This window comes from Cyrtonyx montezumae, unplaced genomic scaffold (assembly GCF_038088225.1).
Source record: "Cyrtonyx montezumae isolate F1298 unplaced genomic scaffold, pur_monq_1.0 scaffold_16, whole genome shotgun sequence".
Lineage (NCBI taxonomy): Eukaryota > Metazoa > Chordata > Aves > Galliformes > Odontophoridae > Cyrtonyx > Cyrtonyx montezumae.
The window spans coordinates 3,699,426-3,719,302 of NW_027071892.1; the positions used below are offsets into that span (position 1 = coordinate 3,699,426).

Consider the following 19,877-nt stretch of genomic DNA (forward strand, 5'->3'; position numbering starts at 1 on the left):
TGCCGATTGCTTGCCTCCATTTCCCCTGTACTCTAACAATGAATATATTTCACAGCTCACTTGCTTTACTGTGTGGGTGGTATGGCACAGACACCTACATGATATGAAAGAAAATCTAAAAACAATAGGGTTTTGTTTCTGTGCACAGCACCTAACAGGCTGCTGGTAGGAAAGGCAATTTTGTCAAACTGCTACAGGAAAAAAAATCTAGGAGACTAGGGAGGCTTAAACAAGACTTGGGCAGAACGCAACCAACTCTTCTTTATCTATTTAACCCCAGCTTCACCCAATAATCTACAGAACGATCAAGCATTTATTGACAGTCCTCATATAAATTAAATTACACTGTTGTTTCCAAAGGATCAAAGTTCGGGTTTCCTACACAAAACACTTCTTCAGACAGAAAAGACTTCACAGACAATATACAAATCCTGAAAATACATGAATTAGCAGCCTGAAAACCATGCTGAAAACCATATATATGCTGAAAACCATGTCCATAAGAAAGAGGAGCATCTTTACCAGTTCACTGATACATTACAACGGCTGATGCAAAATTTGCCAATCCTTTTCTCTCTTGTTCCCTCCCTGAATGCCAGTGGGACATACACCCCGGAAAGGACTGCACCAGTCACACCACAGTCAGTCTGCATACTGCTGCTGTCCACCGACAGCATCGCTGCAGCTCCAAAACACAACACAGATCTGTGTGAAGCAGGCAGCAATCGAGAGGTAATTACGTCTTCAAATGACATACATTAACTGCAATTGTGAGGAATATTCCCTTTGATCCTCTGCTGGATGGCATAAATATGACTGTTTATATAACCTTCTACTTTGAATCTTACTTTTTTTAAAAGAGTTTGAAGCACAAAGCATAGCAAGAGAAGACTTATGTAACGAACAAAAACTATACTTAATAAGGACAAAGCAATATTCCAGACTATTTACCCTAAAAAATGCTTGTAACAAAAGTCAGCGTGCGTAACTGAGGCTACAGCAGCATCCTACGTGCGACCCAACTGATAGCCTTGGACTTTTGTGAAAGGCTGGGCTCAAACCTAAACTGCCTACCAGTCCATCACTGACCCCAGGCAAAGCAGACACCCAACCCAAAATGTGAAATACAGACCATCTTTCATCCTGCCCCATGGAGACATTTCAGGGCAAACAAGATAATTTCAACAATATTTGAAATTATAAAAGTATATTTTTACTACCTCAGCACCATTGATGATATTTACCATGCACAACAGTACAGCATACAAAAGTAGATTCAAATAACCACAAATCTACTACACGAACTTGGCTTTCAAAATGCATATTTTAATTTTTTCTGGATTATAATTGTTAATGAAAAATGTTTTCATTAATTGGCCAGTACCCTCATTTCATTATCTCAGACAAGAGAAACAGAGGCTGTAAGTAGGCATTGTAATTTTAAAGTAATGCAATCCTTCATCTGACTGGAATACAATATGAATATTTCACTATCTGAATGACTCTAATTTTTCACTTACTGCTCAGGCAGAACTGATTCAAGCCACCATTCCTTTTTTTTTTTCTTTTTTTTTTTTTTTAAAGAAAAAAAAGATGCATGGGTTCAAAAGTGCATGCCAACATATGGACATAGAGTAATTCTTTAAAAACTCAGCACTGGAGGCTATGAAGAGCAGATCTTATACAGAAAAAAAAAAGATCAATATAAAGAAAAAATTGTTCTAGATGTAATTGAAGTCATACATTTTTACACGACTTCTGCTATACACCCAATTACTGCTATTTATCAAACAGCAGACAACACTGAACCTGGCAGCATAAAAAACAAATTTTACTAAGTCAGGGAAAAAAAGGAAAAGAAAAAAAAATCATCAGAAAGGGAAGGAAAAAAGATACAAATAATAAATAATTCAATATTCCTGAGGAAAGCTCTTGCAGAAAAGACCTGACTGATTCAAACATCAGACGTGAGGCTGACAAGAGATATATCGATTTAGACAATTCTATCATTATTATTCCACCCTGAGTCCTTCAGAAAAGCCGTTCTTTTTGCCCCTGTTTTTATTGCTTTAACTACCAACCTTTTCTCTTCTACCTTTCTCTCTTTGAACTTGTACTCATTATGGCTTTAATCTCAGTCTGGGTATAAAACAATAAACAGAAATCCTGGGCACATTTATCTGAAAGGTATGTTCAGTTTTCTTAAGACACAATAGGGGAAAATATTATACATATGCACACACAACTTCCTTAAATTAGGTCAGATGCGTCTTGAAGTTTCTGATTATGAGAACAGGCCTTTGACTTCATGATTAAATACACACAAGACAGTACCATTCACCTCCAATTTAACTTTGCTAAACACATACTTTTACCAAATTTATCACTGTTTCTACGTTCACATTACACGTGCAGGTAAACTATAGCAAAATTAACCTAGTTTTTAGCTCGCTTTCCTTCACTAAATAGAACTATACCATTGTTGATGTTCTCTAAAATAAATCTTTGTAGGTCAACCCAAATCACTGAAATGAAGCTGTATAATTACTGGCAGAAAGCATTTCTCCATTAGGCATCTGCAAGCAGAAGTATTTCTATGCTGTTCGATGTGTTAATTACAACCAGATAGGATATGCCACAGAAAATTAACAGTCTTGCAAAGACATCAGAAGTAAACACACAAAACAGGAGCTGCTTAAGGGTCATGAGAGCAAGTCAATTTTGAAGAAAGATAAAAGAACTGTCATGTATATGATTGCCTATGAAAGAGAAGAGGGCAATCCTGCCTTGTTATCATCAGTTAATTAGGCACTACAGTCAGGCATGCACACACTGCAACATTTGCCATGGTAATCAAATGTATTATTCAAATGTGAAACAAAACAAAAGCAACTGCAACTCCGATAAGGGAGAATACAATTTGCCCACACAAAGGTGCTGAATTAACTTTATATAAAGTTAAAAGAAAGCTCAGGAATATATTACTTCAACTTCCTCAAATGGCACAACCCTTTAATTTAGACTTAAATTCCACTTCTAAAGCAAATATTCTTTTCCAAATTTGATTCACACACAATGTGATGACCTTCGCAAGCAAATATGATGATAATAAAAAGCAATTGATACTGCAATAGGATCCAGTTATGTCTTTAATATAAACATGACTTGGTGACACTAACAAACACACTCTACAGAAGCATGCTATCTCATGTGTAAAAGAAAAAAAGAGTAGAATAAAGCAATGCACGACATTTTCCCTGTTTTGAGCTATAATTGCAAAGCAAAATTAAAGGAAAAAACCCCACCACCCTAGTAACTAATTGCCAAATAGTACAACACAATCCAAGAGGTGCACTTCAGTCTTACTAAGGCTCATACACTATACTGTAGTGCAGTCCACTGCACTTTTCATCCTTCTACTGATAAAAAATGGAAGTGTTTGGTCTGCTTTTTATCAGACTAGACAGAAAATATCCCACCTTAGTTCAATAAGAAAATTAGAATAACAACCAGGGAATGACAGCAAGTTTCCCATTTTCAATATTAAGCTCCTAGATTACATAGTTTTCAGCTCATCTATGTTTCTTTTACACAGGTAAAGACCAACAAGGAAAAAAAACTCACTGTACTTCTTCCAACTTAGTCAGACGTTCTCCCTGTGGAGACTCCCCACCTACAACGTGTGCTCCTCTGCTATCATTAAGGAATGGGAGAGCAGGAGAGACCTCTCTCTTTCAAGCCTGTAGTAACACAACAGAGTTGAAAGTATGGAATGACAATTAACAGATGCTACTCCCTGTCTAGCTCAATAGGATGACAAGGACTTGAAAACAGCAGACACAATCAGACATATGCACTCTAATATCCCTTCTCCCCACGTACGTGGGGTCTCTATTTCTCAAAATTTCCAGTTCCTCCAAAGCAAATACAGCAAAGGAGCATCTGAAATTGAGTTCCCACTGCTTTATAATCCCATCTACTCACTTTGTAGCAGCACAGAAGTGAGCAAGCAAGGACAGGGACTCCCCAAACCAGTCACAGTCACCCCAGTTCTCATCTGTCAAGCATCAATCTGATAAACCTCAACTAAAAAGCAGGCTGTAGGCTGCCTTGTGTACCTTAGAAAGACAAATAAAATAATTAATATTTTTAACAACTCTTCAGATACATTTCAACTTCCTATAGCTGCAAGATAAGTGAGCAGAGTTTTGTCATATTTTGCCACAAAGCATTCAAAATAGACTTAAGAAAAATATTTTTGTTTGGTGTGCAGGTGCAGACTAGCTTCAGTGATTAAATTAGTCTACAAATACCAATAAAAAGAAGTAATAAAAACACAAAATTATGTGGCAGGGTATTATCTATTAGGTTATTATTTTGAAGACATCTGCCACGGAAAGATATATATCCATACTGAAAATCAATGCAAACAAAATATATCTAACAAATTTTTTCTTCTTTATTCTCTCTCCTTTTCGATCCTTTTTCCCCACACAATATTCTCCAAGTTTGACCATCTCAATCAAATAGTAGAGTGGAGAATAATATGATACAGAAGTCTCTCTTCTGATCACATTAGCCTAACAGGGATTGCTATGAAACCTCCGTACATCTTCAATCTCAAAGTCTTCAGTGTCCAGGCATACAGTAATCTGTGAGAAAGAAGTAATATCTGTTTCTCTGGCACGGAGATTTTCTTTTAGTCAGTCTGTCACTTCCCATTTCAGTTAACAGAATGCTGAATGCAGCTCATCCTTGGACAAATATCACAGCTCTACAGAGTAGAAAACAGGAGGAATTGTTTCCGAATGGAGATTTAACAGAAAAACAGATCTGCAAGAAATTCCACTAACTCCAGGCATCCATATGCTGTGTGGAAAGAAAGTAACACTATATATGCCCTATTTTCTGCTTGCTTCAGAAATGCCTAAAATTTAGTTTATACGAAAACAATATTAAAAACATACAAATGAAAGCAAAACCAACTTGAGACAATTCCACTTTCCTACCATGCAAACAAATGGGCTTCACTCTTTCCCCTTCTAAATCAATGAAAATGCTTACTCTGATCACAGACAGAAGACATGACTACTAAATAAGTTAAACATTTATCTTGCTAATACAAACAAGTATGTTTTCATAATCTGAGAATGTGAGTACGTCTTGCAGTCAACACACAAAGCACCTGGATCGATGAGTGGTGCGGGTACGTACCAAAAAGTTGGGATTCTGGAAAATTCACTCCATCTATTCCTCTTTATATTTTATTGCATTCACAACTCTCTGACTCGTTTAGCTGGAATTCAAACTGAGATTGAAGTAATTAATTACCCTCTGAGATTCACAGTTCACTGTATTTGTTACTCATGTTACATCCAATGCTGCCTATTGTTTCAGAGCCTCTGGAAACCTCTGGGACCTTTGTCAAGGATTAATAACAGAATGCTCGTCCTATAAAGGCACATGCAGCTGTTTGATATGTAAAGAGAGAAATGGCTACATAGGGGAAATCAGCGGTGTTCCTGTCACTCTAAACTGTTTAAACACATGAAATGAACCAAAGATATTTTACCTTTCATATTATTTTACCCAGCCAAAAGAATAAAATAAAATAAAACAAAATGAAATAAATAAAAACCTTTCACTTTTCATTCCCTAATGCAGTTTTTATGTCACAGACACAGGCTTCTCAGACATTTCTTTGCATCCACCTGAGCCTTATTCTGATTTCTGCTGCCACATGAAAATGCATAGCACTACACACAAAGTACTGAGAACACAATTTCCTCACTAATACACACCTGTCTCACAACTTAAATGCAAGCAAGCATCTTTCACTGCTTATGATTTAGCTCTTCCATAGCTTCCATCCTTTCTCCTTGGCAGGTTCAGAGACATGACTGTGACACTCTCTCCCTCTCTCAGGTGCTCCAGACAGAACCAGGATTCCTGAGCCAGGATTCCTCCAGAGGGGACCTGATTGCAGGACTGAATTGCTGCTATCTGTGGTCGTTACTCATCAGATAAAATCAAAACCCTGCCTGCTCCTCCTGTGATTACTACATAACATTAAATGAAAGACAAATCCAAATTATGGAAGTTGAATACATTACTTATTCCCCGCAGAAGAAATACTTACACCTACTAATTTCATTGAAGAAGTTGCAAGCTTCTATTTTTCCTTTTAATTCAAAGTAACACATCCATATGCCTATTTTTACTTAAGAAATTTTTAGTATTTAATGTACAAATACATCAGCTACTTACCCTCCTACATTTCCCATCACATTTTTACAAAAAAAAAAAAAAGAATGATTTTTTAAAAGCAGAGTGCAAAAACATTTTTATCAAGTAACTCTCATCTTCAGTTTTCATTTTAAGCATCTAACCGCTATGGAACTAACTTTGTAAATTGTCCTTTCCCCACACAAGAGAAAATGTGCCTTTGGAAATGAAACTCATCAGTACCAGGAACGATTATCTACAAACAAAGCTGGGCTTCCGTATCTGCATGATTCACAAATGTCAATTAAATGTTCTCCAGAAGACCTTTATACTACATAGCTAATTTTTTAGCTTCCATGGGAATTTAAAAGCTCCAATATTCCTTTCAGACTCTCAATATCATAACATTTCTTACTGATGTGTAACATAGAAACTGATTTTCAGGAATAAGGGTCAACACGAACCATAACATTATTCTCATCAACCCAATTTAATATTTCAGCCCCTTAATTTTAAGACATTGCAGTCTTATCATTTTTTTCCACACTTTAATTTGTTTTATTATTAGGCAAATACCATATCAAAGCGGTGAGACTAAAGAGAAATTTCACACTCTTCAACTTCAGTGAGGAATGCCCACCAGCAAGAAACTGAACGCAATCCAACCTTGAATTTCTCAGGCTCTTCTGAGTCCCAAGGAGGGCAGGTAGGTGGTGCTTAGAGAAATACAGATGTCTGGAAAGACTCGGTGCATTTTGAGAAGCTTTTATTTTACATAACCATTATTTCCTGATTATAGCAGTGTCATGTGGTATTTTTCCTACATCACTAAGGAAAAAAACAACACTTTGGGATTTTAACAATCTCTCTGAATGTGTAAAAGAAATTAAACATGCAGTACTATGCATTATCTTTCAGTGGGATTGTGCTGTGAATGGGTATGGATATGATTATAGTATTAGCTTTTCCTTTTTTGCATTTAGAACATTTTTTTCCCTGCTCATACTGATAGAATAAATAAATAATAATAAAAAAGGTATCCTCAATTCACTAAAATAAATACTTCTGTTATATTCTGTTGCTTCAACAATGAATAAAGCAACCGTGCAGGTTTATAATATCAATTCACAGGGCTCTTTCTGCTTCAGTGAACTGTTACTGAAAGGTTCAGAACAAAGCTACAGGCAGATCGGACAAAGCTGCTGTAACAGGATTTACATTATACTCAAACTGATAAGACCACATCAGAGAACTGCTCAATCTTCAGTACCTTTGATTGGAATAGCACAAGGGCTGTGAGTATTTTGGCTCTGAGCACCTGATCATAGCATCTGTATTACACCTACCAGCTTCAGTGCAGATCTAATCTTACACTGGTAAGATAATTTATGCTTCCTCTTTTCCTTTCCTATCTCTCTGTCAAACCCCTTTGGATGGCAATAGAAAGGGAAACGCAGGAAAGCTACAGTAATACTGAATAATCTATTACATGTGCACTTAGGAGAAGGAACTCAGTACTCATATAATAATATTTTTTGCTATCTGTATTTACAGCAGCTAAAATTTTCTAAATTCAAATAAGCAATTGCTATTTTTTTGGTAGAAGGAGGAAAACAGAATGAGAAAGACCATACCTCAAAGGAAGGCAAACTTAATTCTCAAAATATAATTAAATCCTACCAGGTGAATTCATTGCCATGGATTCCTTACAAGTGATGACTTTTCTTGTGCAGACTGAACAGACATTTCTGAATCCATTCCTGTATGAAGTAACTGCCACTTGTCATTTTTTTTCCCTACCTTTTCTAACACAACAATTATCTTTTCAATCCACACTGATTATGCCAGACTAACACCAAATAATCTTTTTATTTCATTTTTGCATTCAATAAACATTCTCATACAAACTGTACTAGCACGGCAATAAATTCCAAGCTTTAGTTACATGAAGCAAAAAAATAAAAAAATAAGAAGAAATAACAGCATATATGGAACTTAATGCTATTGCAAATCATTACTTATTACACACTACAAGGCTAACGACTAAAAGTTCCTTGCCCAATGCAATAGCTAATGCAGGTTGTTTTTTTTGCTCTTTTTTTCCATCCCCAGCACCAGCAGACCCTGATTATATCTTTCCTGGCAACTGATACTACAGAGTCCATGATCCGCTCTTTTTGACTTAAGCCATGCTAATACTTCAGCAACAGTTCAAAAATAAGTATTGCAATTAAAATGCACATTGCTTTTCATGTCAAAGGCACAATGGTTGAACTCACCAGGGAGGCAGGATAGAAACTGCTCTGCGCCAAGTCTCTGAATTGATTCCTGCTGCTCTGAGTGCTGTTTGCCTGAGCATTTTGCACTGCACTGTTGTGATCAGTCACAAGTTTGGGGCTCTTATTACCTCAAGCAAACCTTGGCTTTTGGAAGCAAATTCTCTTCCCAGAAAAACCTGAAACAGAGCTGAATTGTGATATGCAAAGCTCCCAACTCAGCAAGACAAAAAACAAACAAAGGAAAGAAACATCTTCACCAAAGTTATTAGAAGTATAGCATTCAAAGCAACTTTGGTTGTTATGTTAAAAAAAAGAAAAAAAAGGAAAAAAAAGAATAAATCCAAATTACAACATTGAACATATGAGAAAATAATTAATGCTCTATCACAAAAAATTAAAATAGTGACAGCACTTACATGGTTTTAATGAGTAATCATACTTTTTTTATTATTCACATATAAAGAAATAGCAATGTGTCATAAGAAAACACATTTTTAAGAACATGAATGATATCACTCTATCATTTTTTTTTCTAGCGCTCAGTTACTAAGAATTAAGTGTGCTCCTTAACAGGTAGGGGAACATGCCCCAGCTTCTGAAAAGGGATTTAATGACTGTTTTCATGACCGTGTGCACACATTTCAAGCAACTTGTACTTAAGCTGTAAACTTTGCTTTGGCTACATGTTCTTTGGCAGCACCTGGTGGAGTTTGGGTAAAACTACAATAAAGCCACAAAAGAAAAGTTTCTACAACTCCAATGCTTTTTATATACATCCTTCTGATGAAGCCACTTCTCTAGGAAGTGGGAATTTCAAGTTAACACCAAAACAGATCATGTCTTAAATTTTACAATGGGTATTTGTGTAGCACCATCACATTGTAACTACAGTACCTAGATTCAGCCTGAAGATCAATAGTCAAATGACTTGTATGTATTCCACTATTAAAAAAAAGCAGTAAATAAAAATAAAAAATAAAATCCCTACTGCAATAAAACTTGGAAGAAAATGAAGATTTGATATCTACTATAAATCCTACTGCCACCACCAGCAAAGGATAACATCAAATAAACTGACAACTATACACAGAAAAATAAAATGAAACAACAAATGCTTTTCAAGAATTTTTAGATTGAGCATTTGCCCTCTTATTACTCACCTCCCTGTCAATGACCAGTAAAATCTTTCCCATTTAGTCATTAGCAAAAAGCAATCATTCAAGCTAATCAGAGAACTGGTAGATAATTAGATATTATCTGCTTTTGGTGCAGAGCTTCTACATTAAAATGTCCTATCGGAAAGTATTCAAGTGGGGGAAGGGAAGGGGACATCTCTAAGTAACAGTATAGGAAGTGCTTAGCATTTTATGAGCCGGTGACTGTCCAATTAGTCTCATTTGAAATACTGTAATTAACAGAAGGGAGCCTAACATACTTATCACAGTTAGCCACTCATATTCAAATCATGCTGAAGAGTTCTGAAGCCCAGAAATGTCTTTCTTTTCACCCCCACAGCACTGAAACTCAGCAACGCTTTACCACAACAATAACCTTTAAAAAGCATTTTTTTTTCTCTTCATAGAGTTTTGGAATAAATTAATAAAGCAAAACTATTAGACAGAGGTAAGATCATCTTTTACTGAATACTTTTAAATTACTAAAATCAATCTTAAACAATATTGTGATAAAGAATTTTACTAATGGCCAATATTCACACTCTTTCTCCTCTCTTCCACTGAAAACAGCATGATATTTTTAAGCTTGTGAAGACACTATTCCCTACACAATTTGGTTTTGCGTTGTCAAACATTTTTGTCAGATAGCATTCAAAGTGCAACGTGAGATTAATGTAGGACCACAGGTACTAAATTGCCTTGAGCACCATCGCTTGCCATTCCCATCCATCTTCGATGCATTCCTTTTGCAAATAGTTAATACTGCAGGGCTGAAAGCTGGGTGGCAATGGGTTACTAGAAGACTACTGAGACTCTCAGTAGTCAGATGATAGTGAGTTCTCTAATAAACATTGTCCATTTTAAATTAAGCTCTAAACATTAAATAACAAGACCAATTTTACTTCTTCTTATGCCTATCAACTGAGGACTACGAAGCTCTTTATAGACATTAAGCTGAACCACACCAGGTACAGTTTCAGTGTTATAGTATTGGAGCATAACGTATCCTAACCAAAAGCTTCAACTTCCCATCAGTAACAAGAAGCTCAGATGAGTCTTAGTGCATGTTTTCTGTTCTCCTGCAAAGCTAACACCAACCCAAGATCCTTAAATCTACACACAACCAGATTAATTTCAGATCTCTGAACTGACACTGTTTCTCTAGAAAAAGCTCTGCAGAGCATTACAATACGCATTTAGAACTGAGTTCAGTCTGCATGACTGCACATTTCTACATGCTCCCAGTATTAGAAAAAGATACCTCTTCACAGTCTGTAAATCAGGATCTTGCCAACCTCAGATAAATACATTCTTCAAATGAACATTCAAAGGCTTTTTTTTTTTTGGTGTGTGTTCTTGATGCAACTATCTTAAGATGTTTTTTAACTTCTCAATGTCATTATTATCTTTCTTTTCTTCTAATGAATAAGGCTTGCGAAATTTAGAACATGCAAATATTTCCTTTACCATAGATCTGTGGTCAGGGAAAGAAAAGTAGGAGATAAAAGGTCCAGCAACTGGAGTTCAAGATCTAATTTCTTTAAATGCATTTACTTGAAGGCTCTAAAAGCCATGTTATAGTTTAATCTTCTCCAAACCATTCCGTTTCTGCTAGATTTAGCACTTTTGTCCCTTTGTATTCACAGACTTCATATAGCTTCTCCCAGGCTGGCAGGCCAACATATTAGAAATAAAATGCAATTCTGGTATCTGACACTTCAATTTAGCTTCTTCAGTAGCAAAGATCATCAACTGCACTGCTTTCTCCCATGACAGAAGATCACCTAAATATCACTTAACTGATGAGAGCTCTGTTGGTAATGCATACACTGTCTCCCCACTACATTACCATCACACTGCCTAGAACAAAAATCAATTTTTAATTGACTGGATTATTTGAGGAATGTGGTCCATCCACTGTACAGTGTTGATAGATTCACCTAGTTTTCCTGTCAGCAAAGACTGTAAAATTTCAAGCATCTTCAATGCAGTAATTCACAGATTCATCCAGAAGTCATATGAACAGAACAACATTACAGTTTTTTTGAAGACTACTTCTCTGTTATTCTCTGTCTAGAAAAGCTAGGTCTACAAACCGCAGTGCAAGTGAAACAATAATGACACGGAAAAGATGAGGAGGTTAGGACCAGCATGACAATTATGCAAAGGATGCAAATAGATAAGAAACTTGAAAAATTCCTTTAAAGGTTGGCACTGTGAAGTTTCAACCCTGAAAACTCCAGGAACAATCTGCAGCACCCCAGCAGTAACCAGAACTCCACGTATCATTACTGTTTTCTTCAGTTATTGCTGCTCAAGACACAAACCCAAGCAGTAAAAGCAAAGGGCTGACATTAAGCAGAAACATTCAAATGAAAAAATATTATTTTATCAGCAAACACTGCAGTAAGCCATTTTTAAGATACAGTGTAAGGTATTCATCCACTATCTTGTACAGATACTATAAACGTTTTGTCCACTTCAAGAAGTTTGCTGACAGGTTTCTTACGTAATTCCACTCTCCTTTTCTTACTGCTGAACCAAAAGAGAGCTGCACTGAAGTGTGTACTAAACAGATTCTAGCCTTGTACTGCAATTGTTTCCAGCATACTCAAGTACCAAATGCTGCACTGTATTCACATTAGTTTTAATTGACTCACTCTAAACAATGGTGACATTTCTATAATCAGCAAAGTTCCATAAATCACAGATTTAACATGCTGTTTTCTCATCAAGAAAGATGTATAATAAGATGCATTTAGCTTAAGAATTTTGCGTCTCATCTCACAAAGGTCCAAAACATTTATTTATCTATAAGCACATGCAGTAAATATTGACTTAACAGTCAGCACCATGATGGCTGTTAGTTTTTTTCCTCATGCTTTCTGCATATCACTTATGTGTACACATTTTTGGTGCTTTATAGTAACATTACAAAGTATCACCATTAGCATTTCATTCTGTGGTCTCCTGGACCACCCTCAGCCAAGGAACTCAGTTCCTTGATCCATTCCCTACAGGATTACTGCACAGCCCTTTCTGCTGCCCAGGAGTTAGAGAGACACAGTGAGTGAATACCTGGTTTGGGCTAAATCTGACAGTAAAATAAAAAATGAGCCAGCTGTGGCTGGACCAGATCAACACCTTGACTCCTGTTGGAATGGCACTCCTGATGCAGTACTAAAATTCTAAAAGCCAGACACCTTGGATCCTCAAACACACCCCTCATCTTCAGTGTCAAAATTCACAGATTCTGGGACTTGATGCTCAAAGAAAACTCTCCTCCTCCACTCTAACAACAAATGCAAATTCTGTTTTCTCAGAGCTCCATCTATTTGCAAGCGTCTCTATGAACGCTAAAGGTAAAAAGGAACAAAATATTTCAACAGGTATCTTTTTTGTTTACTCCCTGGCAATTCATGTCAGCAACATCCCCAGAACGTCCCCGAATGTCAAATAAAAACAAGTCACTTTGAAATATATGAAACAATCTGGGACTGAATATTTCAGTACTTGCCAATCGGGATTCCAAAAGAAACTAAGTATTTAAAACTGAATTCATGCACTGAAACAAACCCCCCCCCAAAAAAAAGAAAAAGAAGAGACAACTACTGTCGAATACCAGTCAATGATTAAAGAAATTAGAATAGGCCCTTTCTCCTCACTTTCTGAGTCAGGATCATGCTCATGTTCGTGGTTGAAAGCTATTTCATACGCTGCTGATGCCCACTTCCAACCACTTCTGCCTTCATCCAAACACTCTTCAACTGCTACAGCCCTAAAAAACCCTGGATACAATGACTATGCTGTCAAGAACATGTAGGTTATATTTAGGGCATGTCAAATTTCTATTATTGTCTTTTAAATACATTTTGGAAAAGCATTCTGTGATTCTAGAAATACTATTTAATGTGAAGTAATCCAGGAAAGAATCATCTTCATATATGTATGAAATACGGACTTGGCATTTCTGTTTTCCAGCTCAGATGAAAGCAAAGGACAAGGTGTGTAGCCCAGATTCAGTTGCGACTTCCCTGATGTGATGTCAAGAATTAATTCAGCTTCATAGCTTCAGCTACATGAGCCACTGAAATCTATGGTTTCCATAGCACATGTTCACAAGAAAACAGTTTCCATCACACTGACAGGCAGCGAGGAAATTCCTGAATATTTTCTAGATATCTGCATAACTGCCTTCTGTCAGCCTACGTCCATCTAGCTTTTCTAGCTCTAAGGGCTTCTGGTCACCCTGCCTGGCTTTTTCCTAAGACTACACAAATTGTACAGTTATGTATGCATATAAATTCACTTACCATCTTCTTGTTAATGCAAAATATAAAAAACAAAACAACACCTGAAACCATAAGTACTTGATTATCTAAAACTACTTCAAGTAATTTATTTGTGGTTTACAGCTTCTTAACAACAGCTTTATTTTAACTCATCTTCACATCTTTAACTCATCTTTTACTCATCTTTTAAATTCTCACGTTGTGCTGTGAAAACACGATGCTTACAAAAGCACCTATAAAATAAACATCAACTTTGTCGAATTATATATATGTCTGGGCAAACTCACTCATGTGAGTGAATCTTGAAGTTGCTGTCCCATTAACATTTGATATTTGGGGTACCACAGATCAGCTTTGACAAGTTCACAGCACGGTGCAGTAGCCTAAACCATTCAAAAGCCAATCCACGTATTTTGGAAGTTAATATTCAAGTGCTAGTTCATTGCTGGTCATAATAGAAAAGTTGTTTTGGTTTGGTTTTGTCTTAATGAGCTGAAATTTAGCTCAAATATAACTCTACCTGAGAGTATCCTGTGGATGAGTGAAAGTGCAAAAAATTACAATCTCAGTTTATTAAGAATGGCAATAGTATGCTACTTTTACACTGTATATTCACTCTATTAACAATGTTTTACAAATCAAGAAAATAAAACTATGGATAAGTGGAAGTTACCATTCCCAAATGTGATTCGTTTTTCTGCTATCAGATTGTTTTTTCTGCACCATGCTTCATCTCCAAAAATCAAACCTCTGTCCCTAACACTGAGCACAGCATCCTACTTTTCAGACATCTAAGAAAACACAAGATTTCCCCAAAGAAAAGGGAGAAACGGTGAAACAAAATAGAAGTCAGAAGCCCTGTCATTTTGGTCTTCTGACAGTTTACATCTGGACTTTAAAACCAAACAAAAAACACCAACTCCCAAAGTGTGCTGGTGACTGAGCAGTTGCACAGGCTGTGCAGATAAATTGTGGAATCTCTTACTACAGAGATGTTTAAAAGCGGCCCAGACATCATCCTGGCAGTGTGACCTGGTGGCCCTGCTTGGGAAGATGGACCCAGGGGTCCCTTCCAAACTCTTTCATTTTGTGATTCTCAGAAACCTTAATGAACACGATTCATGATGAACATCCTCCCTCAGACAAGCACAATTACCCCAAATGAAGAAAGCACTGCCTTACAGGCCAATAACATAGTTGACTGCTGGCACTATTATGTCTGTAACATGAAGCACATTATACAGAAGGACCAGTATTACACACAACAAAAACAAAGTCTGCACATCAGAAATGACTTGTGCACCATTGAACGATGATCCAGTGACTGACAGTGTTTAAACACTTGTATAAATACAGTTAGCAGTACTTTGTTTAGTTATCTGTGTAGGATTTCACCTCAAAAGGTGGTTTTCTGTCTATTAAAAGACATGAACAAATAGCAGTTTCAATAAATTGTCTTCTTCTGTACTCATTTTCGCTCGATCCTTTCTAAAACGTCTACGTTTGGATCTTCTGTAGGTTACAGGATAGACTGCAGAAGTGTTCTTTTCAGCGTTTCACACTCCTACACGTTGCAGAGAATGTAACACATTTGTACCAGCAAATGATGCTTTGCACAAAGATCCTGTGCTCGCAGAATATCTGCAACGATCAGTTTTCAATTTTCTTGATATTTTATTTCTAAGTATTATGTACTAAAATTGCTTCTATTTTACAGTTCTCTAGAAGGCTGCTTCAAACAAGTGACGGCTGCCAGTATCTCTCTCTGGCTCCTTCCTGGCCACACTCTGTTTTTTTAATTCACACACGCCTCCGACCTATTTTACTTTCTATTTCATTGTTTCTGATAGCAAGTTTACCTCCATCCTTGGTGTATAGTGCCGTATTTCTTTCATCTCATTCCAAATATATTTTTTTCTCTAGCTGCAGTCCCAAACAGGGACATAGTTTCTTTCCTTACATCATTCTTGTGTTTTACACTACAAAAATCTTACCCATTTAGTTTAAGCATGTATACTGGTAGAAGTGTTTAGAGCAACGCAGACATTTATTCTTTTCTATTTCAAACATTCACTTAATAATGCTAGCCTATTAATCTGATGAACGCTAAGTACAGGACAATGTGCAGATACCTGATTTTACCCAAAGGAAAACAAAACAATTTCCAAAACCCCATCACTTAATACAGCTCTCTGTTGATATTTCAGAACACATTTGTCCCTTGGATATATTCAGAAAGCATTCTACAAGACTACAAATGCATCTTTTTAATATCAGCAGCACATAATTCTTCAATGCTACACAGATATGAGAGTGCAAATGTCTCTTCTATCCCCAAAACACAGGTAATAAGCCTTTCTCTTTGCTTTTTTTTTTTTTTCATTTCTGCTTGCTTTAAGCATTTACCTTAATGAGCTTTGTTTCTTTGTACCTCTGAAGATTAGCACTCTGCCCAACAAAACAATTTATTGCCCAAAATGTTACTACTGCTGATAAAATCTTAGCTGCTCCAATACTTCTGGCTTGACAGCTAATACCCCAATGTTTCATTTACAGCTGAACAAAGCAGCTTATCTCTACTAAAAGGGGAATTAGTTAGTAGTAAGAAATAATTTCAATCATCTGTTCTGCTTCCAAAGTAAAGTGATGACTTGTGCATTCTTGCTTCTATCTGATGACAGGTATGTTGCAGTTCTTGGAATACAGAACAGGTCTGTCACATAAGCTTTGTAATTTGTACAATAGAGCTACACGGATTAGGGAAGAGTCAGGTCTTTGCTGTCAAAAAATCTGCAATCAGCAGTGTGCAGCAGTCAGCACTTTTACTTCACAGATAGGGCACTGAGTCAAGGAAGAAAAAAAAAACCAGTGCTGATCAATAAACAGCTTGGTTTTGAAGCTGCAGCTCCTTGTAACACTCCAGCAAGTATACAGAGAGATGGACACCCCTATTAATAACAATGGATTTGTTGACCAAGTCAAACCTGCCCCAAAACAGATTTGATCATTATCTTACTCTATAAATATATAATTATTAAAATAGTAGTGTCATTCTTGAATTCTCTAATTGGACACAATATTTGACAGCACAATAATGAATAGCTAATGTCTTAATTCAGTACCAGCCTTATTATGAAAAACTAAATTATAGATTTCAGGTGTGACAGACAAAAATGTGGACAGGAGAGAAAGAAGCATTAGATTAAAACAAAACTACCAGAAAATGGGCTAAAATTAAAATAATTCATCCAGAAAGATTTTATAAATCGCTCTGATGTTAATTTTAAATGTTACATGTGAATTTTCCACGTAGTCAGAAATGCTGACTTTGTTCAGCTTGATATTCTAAGCTGCAATGACTTCATTACTCATACAGTGTTGGACCTGCCTTAACACCGCAACATTTTCCTAAGTGCAAGTGGATTAGTTAGGGAAAACACTGCAACAATTTTAAGTGCCAGAAAATAAAATACATTTTAATTGATTACAGCACTGTGGCTTTGGTCACTTCCTGCTTAGAAATTTACCTAAACTAGAAACAAGAGGGCCCAGTGGTTAGGGAGTCAACAGCATCTAAATGGACAGTGTTATTGACTGCAAAGTTCTACTTCCCTTCATCATCATTATTATTATTATTTTATTATTATTTTTAATGCTTGTTTCCATGCAAATCATAATTAATCTGTTTAATAGGAAACCTTCACTGCCCAACAGACAATGGAGTGCTCAGAAATGACAAATCTGATTTCTCCATAGAGAGTAATGTTAAATTAACTAGGCATGACAAAGAGGCACTATCACTGGCACTCGTTATATACTCCTCCTCACAGAATCTTCACTCATTTCATAGTGGATCTGCAGCTGATTTGACATTACTTCTGATTTCTATAACTATTTTCTTATATGGCTCTTTCTAATCCCATAGCACATCCTTAAATTTTCAAATACTTTTGAAAGTCAGGAATCAATCTAAAAATTAAATTTTGATATACTCTGTTACAACATACTTACTACAAAATTACCAAAACAGGCACTTTAACCAAGATAAATAACAAAAATCTATAATTCCTACTTGACTGCCACGCCACATGACCAACTGTGTACGACTGGCCAAGCAAAAGTCAAGACTAATCCAACTGTTGTGAACCGAAATGAAGTAGCAACCCTTTTGCATAGATTTATCCCAGAACATAATAGCATCAATAGCATCATTTAAGTTAAAAGCCATTAAAATACAGAAAAGTGAACCACCTCCGAGAACTCAAATGCATTCTGCAAAGGGAACTCCTACAGGCAGTTCAAAAACAAAAACAAACAAACCAAAAAAAGAGACTGAAAGCATATGTTAGGCAGAGCATTTCCTCCAGTAAGAATGCAGTTTGATTGCAGGAAGGCGTTGTTAAGGACACTTAAAGAATTTAAGTCTTCATTTTGTGTCCAAGATGTTTTTTTGTCAGCAAATAACTCCCAATTAAGATAACCACCAGCAAAGACCAAACTGCTTGTTACAAAAAAAAAAACAGTATGGTAGAATTGCTATTTTTTAAATAATGCATAGACATCTTTTCAGAGTTCTGCATGTTTTGATTTCACTATAGAAAGTTTTGTATTAATTCTGCTTTTGAATTTAAATCTTTAAGTGTGGTTGAAATGAGCTAATGCCACAGAATCTCTGAAAATGCCAACATTTTCTTAATTTGAAGTCCAAAAAGGAAGCAAGTATTAATTCCTCAATATTTTCTTAGCAGTACTGCAACCTCTTGCTTGCGTGCCTATGAATATCTCAACAGACAAAGCAACGTGAGCAATGCCAAGGTCCTGGTGTGCGGGATAACTTCAGGTCCACTAGAAATAGTGTAGGAATATGAAAATATGAAAATACACAAGGCTGAGTCCTGGGGTTCTTACTGGAATCTCATTTAAAATCACAAAAAAAGCTTTGTGAAAGAATATTATCAGATGCGGTCCTACAGCATCTTGAAGGTGAAACGGAGGCTGGTTGGATTTCCTCCATAATTTATGACAGTAAGGACAACGTCAGCATACACAGAACCATAAGTCTTATGGTTGGCCTGGAGTTGCTGTATTTTCAGTGCACTGTGATGTACTTCTGAAAATAGTATTAATTCACTGATGCACTCGATAAAAACATAAGCACACAGCTATACAGAGCTTTAACTCCTATGACAAAAGAGGCATCGAGCCATTCCTTGACTGAGATTTTAATTCTGAAATTAATTTTTTGTGCACAATGTGTTCTTGAAAAGTTAATCACAAGTATGATGTTACATGTGAAAGATTTATCCGTGCAGTTGATTCTGCTCGCAGCAGAAAGGTCTTCATATAGTGCGATATTTGACATTTAGTATAGCTTCAAAATACATCTGCTATACATCTACATTCTCTCTGCTCTTATTAGCAATTTTAAAAATATATGGATTTGACAGCATGCACAGAAAGATGTGGAAAATACCCATTTGCTGCACATTCTATCAGCTCAATTTTACCTAAATGCTTGAGAAAATGAAAAATAATGGTAAACACGTGGACTGCATTCAATGACTGTGGTCACTTCTGTTATCTTTTTCCACCTCAACACACATTGTGTCAGCTGCATTTCCAATTAACCCTCCCCTGAAATAAGGCAACTTGACACAGTCTGTCATTTTGTTTTATACTGATACAGAATTTAATTCCTCTATCACATAATATGATGGGCTATTTGTATTTGCACAGAATCCTAGACCTCACAGTCAGCATCACAAACTTAACTGGTGTGTCCTCAAAGACATGAAGCCACTGATCATCCAAACAGTGTAAATTTCAAAGTAAGATTTTTCCATGCATAAAAGATAAGGTTCAGGAAAAGTATCACTATCACCAAGGAAAGGTAGTAACAAGCGTGC

At 36.3% G+C, this 19,877-nt stretch overlaps 1 protein-coding gene across 25 annotated transcripts in view; it reads right to left on the reverse strand.

The window, feature by feature from the left end:
* The window catches only part of RBFOX1 (RNA binding fox-1 homolog 1), a 719,068-nt gene that overhangs the window by 181,126 nt on the left and 518,065 nt on the right, over nucleotides 1–19,877 (reverse strand). The window contains exon 1 of one of the 25 annotated variants that reach the window (XM_065732379.1): nucleotides 7,906–8,192. The exons of the other annotated variants lie outside the window; for them this stretch is intronic. The gene's annotated coding sequence lies outside the window, so the exon portion shown is untranslated. Of the gene's footprint in view, nucleotides 1–7,905; nucleotides 8,193–19,877 lie in introns of those variants that run through there. 25 annotated transcript variants of the gene reach the window in all.